The 5,099-nt window shown below is 34.0% G+C and overlaps 1 non-coding gene across 1 annotated transcript; it reads left to right on the top strand.

Moving 5' to 3' along the window:
- Positions 1-510: 510 nt before the first annotated feature.
- LOC123939458 lies at positions 511-647 on the top strand. The gene has a single exon (XR_006817852.1). It is a non-coding gene; the product is annotated as a U4 spliceosomal RNA (small nuclear RNA).
- Positions 648-5,099: the final 4,452 nt, after the last annotated feature.

The raw sequence follows: 5,099 nt of genomic DNA, 5'->3' as shown, positions 1-5,099 counted from the left end.
TGATGAATTGTGGTGATTTCAGGCTTTTATTGGTATTTATGAGCTTTGTGATTCTTGTTGTCTTTAACATTTTGGATAATTTCTGATAAGCTCCTCAGTCTTTTTCCTTCTTAAAATTATTGCTTACTGACTCTATGTCCATTTGTAGAACAGAGGTTTTTCATTAGGGCATCATGTATCTTCTTTACATTGTTTCTTCTTCATTTGCAATATAGCCACACAATCCAAAACAACCCATCCAGCTTTCAAACCATGGTAATCAAGCATTAAACAATGAATGTTTAAGGCATTAAAAATAAATGTATTTCCAGCACAGATGTTTTCATTGAATTTCCAGAATCCCTGGTGATTTTTTTTGTTTTGTTTTTAAAAATAAGGTTTTAATTTTAAAATTGATTTAAATTTATGGAAAAGTTGTAAAATAATTGAGTTCCCATTACCGTATATTAGTTTCCCTTATTAGTAACATAATAGCATGCTACATTTGCTACAGTTAAAAAACTGATATTGAGCTTTGTGCAGTGGCAGTATCGTAGCCAATGAGGTTGATCCAACGTGCAATTATTGCTAATTGAAAAACTGATATTGATACATTATTATTAACTGAAGCTCACGCTTTATACAGATTATTTTAGATTTCTAAAAATTTAATCTTTTGTTTGTTTGTTTCAATAGCTCAACTAAAATATCCCATTGTATTTAGTTGTCCTCTTGCCTATAACATTTTCTCAGATTTTCTTTGTCTTTGACGACCTTGACAGGCTTGAGAATTATCAAATAATTTGTACAATGTTCCTTAACTGGGATTTGTCTGAAATTTCCTTTGATGATAATGAGATTATGTGTTTTTATTAGGGAGATCATGGAGGTAAAATGTCATTTTCATAACATCGTATGAAAGTTAAATTCTGTCTATATAACTTTACTGATGATGTTTTCACGATCATCAAACCAAAGTCATATTTCTTCACTATAAAGTTAGTCTTCCTTCCCAACCCATACTATATTGTTCGAAAGGAGGTCACTATGCATAGCCTATACTTAGGGGAGATATTCTTACCCTCCTTGAGGGTGTAGTATCAGCATAAATTACTTGGAATTCTTCAGGATGGGAGATTCGTTTATTCTTTTGGAGTCTTTTTTTTTTTTAAGATTATTTATTTATCTGAGGCAGAGACAGAGCACAGACAAAAGGAGGGATAAAGGGAGAGGAAAACAAAACAGACTCCCTTTCCAGCCAGGAGCTTGATGCAATGCAATGCAGGGCTTGATCATGACCTAAGCTGAAGTCAGATGCTTAACCAACTAAGCCATCCAGGTGCCCTCTCAATTTTTTAAAATTTTATTTAAACATGGAACGCTGCATCAAAAACAAATGGTGACTAACATAATAAAAAATAAATAAAATTATATTTAATCACTTATTTATATCATCATGGACTAATAGATATTTATTTTATAATATAGGTAATAGCTAAATTATCCTTCTAAAAATCTGCTGAATTTTGTCCAGCCATGGTCATTGGGAGCTTTTCACAGTTGGCTTCTGTATGGTTTTGTTTTATTGTTTTTCTTTTCAACATAATCAATCATTTTTTCTTTTTGAGCATTTCTTTATTTTCTGCCACTACAAGATACCCAGGGCACACGTTGTACACGCCATGCCTCCTGTACTAGAATCAGTCATTGCTCCAAAGAGTTGCAGTTCCCTTTTTTGAAGACTAATATTAAAAACCAAGATCTAGGTCATAAGTGTGATCATTGCTGGCAGGATGTTGATGCTTCTAGGTTCTTGGGTGGCAGAACACGGAAATACATGTATACTAACTCAAGCAAACATTCATGTGCATAAATGTCTCTCTGTGTGTAGATCCATCTATATCTGTATTCAGAATATGAACTCATATAGATGCATCATCTGTTGCCATGTGGATTTTTCTAGTCTTCCCCCATTGCCTGTCTTCGTCCTCCCACTCCAAGAGTTAAGAAGCCTGACTGCTACCCTCTCCAATTCACTTGCTTACTTTTTTCAATTACATTATCCATGTATAGCAGCCTCTAACTCCACGGAAAATAACCTCACCAAGTAGAATATAGCGTTTTATTCTCATAGCCCCCACTTATTTCCTGAATGTCTTATATCAGTGACTTCCCCACCATTTTGACTGAAGTTATTCCATACATATGTAACACAATTAGAGAGTTTGCAGGGCGGGGGGGGGGGGTTTGTTTTTGTTATAGTCCACATTCTATGCTAGAAACCTCCAACTTCATAAATTTTTTTAAAGATTTCGTTTATTTATTTGACAGACAGAGATCATTATCTGTCATTATGACAGATTTTAGAATATAAGTAATAGGAAGCAAAGAAAATCTAAATGACAGGCCCTAAAACTTTATGTGTGTCCCTGAGTTACAGTCGCCATTAGTGGTAATTTCTTTTCGTAATAGATAAAATAAAAATAGATAAAAAGACTTTATCTATTTATTTGATGGACAGAAATCACAAGTAGGCAGAGAGGCAGGCAAAGAGAGAGGGGGGGAGGCAGGCTCCCTGCTGAACAGAGAACCTGATGTGGGACTCGATCCCAGGACCCTGGAATCATGACCTGAGCCGAAGGCAGAGGCTTTAACCTACTGAGCCACCCAGGCACCTCCATAAATTTTTTAAATTCTCTTACTTTAAGGCTTATTTTTGTCTTGTAATGTTCCTTTTTTTTTTTTTGATAAATGCACAGTTGCATATACACACCATTACAGAACCACGTAAAATAATTTCATCACCTTCTATGTCTCCTCTTCATCTAGTCAATTCTAACTTCTCCCAAGACCCCAGCAACCATTGGTATGTTTATTATCTCCATAGTTTTTCATTTTCTAGAAACTGATGTGAGAGAAAACAATACAATAGTTTTTTTTTTTCAGACCGACTTCTTTTACTTAGAAATAAGCATTTATGAATTATCTTTTATGGTTTCCTAGCTGATATATTATTATACCTCAATACTACTCCATTGTATGGTTTTCCAGTTTGTTTATTTACCTGTTGAAGAACCCCCAGATTGATTCCAGTTTGGGGAGATTATAAATAATTATAATAAATTATAAATAATTTTGACATACTGGTTTCTGTGTGAACATACATTTTCAAATGAGTTACTTAAATATGTATGAGTAGGATTGCTGGATCATATGGAAAACTATAGTTTTTGAATGGTCTGAGAAACAAGCTATGAATGAGAGTTCCAGTCGCTCTGTATCTTCTCCAGTAAATTGTATTGTCCACTTTTAATTTTTTGTCTATTGTAGATGTGTAGTAATATCACATTGTTGTTTTAAATTGTATTTTCCTAATGACAAATGATGTTGATAGGAAAAGCATTATTTCCTATGCTTCTTTTACATCTATGTATCTTCTTGAGTAGATGGTCTTTATAGATCTTTTGCACTTTTTATAATGGGCTTATTTGTTCTTATTGTTGAGTTTTAAAATTTCTTGGTTTATTTTGGATGCACCTCTTTTATTAGATGTTTTGCCAATTTATTTTCTCATCTGAAGCTTATATTTTTATATACTTTATCCCTCTGCAGTGCTCTCAGATATATCTGCCGAAAATAAGACTCAATTTTAGTAACTGGAAGGGCAAAGATGAACAAATCATGCTCTTCTTTTTTTGCCCCCTGTAATGGTGTAAATATTCTTAACTTACTTCTTCTTGGTCATTCTGGTTCCATCAGTATCCTGCAATAATTGCTGGAAGAGTGACTTATTATTTTTATGCTCTTCAGAATACTTAATGGCTGTTTGAATTTTAGTAATAAAGATAATGTTCCAAAACATACGATTAAATCTTTAGTTGAAAAATTGCACATACATGTATAGTTAAGTGTGGGTGGAACTAATGTACTGTTTTTGGAAAACCTACTGACCTAAGAGTTATGATATCCAGGTTAGTGTTTCTGATCTTTCATTAACTAACTATACTACCTCTGATCATTTACTTTACCTTTCTGAAGCTCAGTTTTCTCAGATTCCAGTTTGATGGCTTATCTCCAAGTTGACTGTTCCATCCCGTGGTGTTCTCTGTCTTTGTCAGAGGTTAAGCTTGCAACACCTGTTATGCTGCTGTCTGTATTTCTGACATGAAGGAGACTGATACAGAGAGAAGAAAGAGAAGAGGTATATTTGGGATTTGGAAAGACATTATTGTAGTTATAGGGAATATTGGATATTGTAAACTTTTTTCCTAATATTGTCTTGGTTTGACTTACTAAAATTAAATATAAGTGTACATCTAGCTATTTTTTTATTTTATTTGTGAGATACCAAATAATATGTTAAGAATTTTTATTTCAGGGATGCCTGGGTGGCTCAGTGGGTTAAAGCCTCTGCCTTCGGCTCAGGTCATGATCTCAGGGTCCTGGGATCTAGCCCCACATTGGGCTCTCTGCTCAACAGGGAGTCTGCTTCCCCCCCAACCTTCTCTGTCTGCCTCTCTGCCTGCTTGGGATCTCTCTCTTTCAAATAAATAAATAAAATCTTTAAGAAAAAGAATTTTTATTTCACAGAGCTGATTTGGAATCCTATTCAGGTTGCTCTTTTATGAGAGACAAAGGTGTCTTGATTCATCTGAAAGGCTTATGGAGTGATATATATTCCCAGTATCATTCAAACCATTTGCTTTTTTGTTGTCCCTATAACTTAGTAAGAAATACTAGTGGTAAAATATTTCTTAAAATTTTGTTTTGTTATTTCTAGAAACGTGTTTCCAATTAATCTCCTCGATACCTCTCATGACTGATACTATCGCCATTTTAAAGATAAGGAAACTGAAGATTATAAAGTGTAGGTAAATTCATCAACACTAGCTTTATTTATGCTTTCTATTATATTAATCTTTCCATTAATCTCTACGTGGTGCTATTAATATGGGAGTTATAGGCACCAATTCCAACGAGGGCAGGCAGATAATGTAAGTGATGTTGATTGGTTGAGAGGAAAAAATTAAAGCATCATGATAAATGGCAACTGATCGATTAGCCTTAGACCGTTCTTGCCCATTTAAAGATTTAATGTTTTCAAATACACTAGCATGCTT

The sequence above is a fragment of the Meles meles genome, chromosome 3 (genome assembly GCF_922984935.1).
Source record: "Meles meles chromosome 3, mMelMel3.1 paternal haplotype, whole genome shotgun sequence".
Taxonomy (NCBI): Eukaryota; Metazoa; Chordata; class Mammalia; order Carnivora; family Mustelidae; genus Meles; species Meles meles.
The sequence above is the reverse complement of the archived record's forward strand: the minus strand, read 5'-3'. Positions and strand labels throughout refer to the sequence as shown.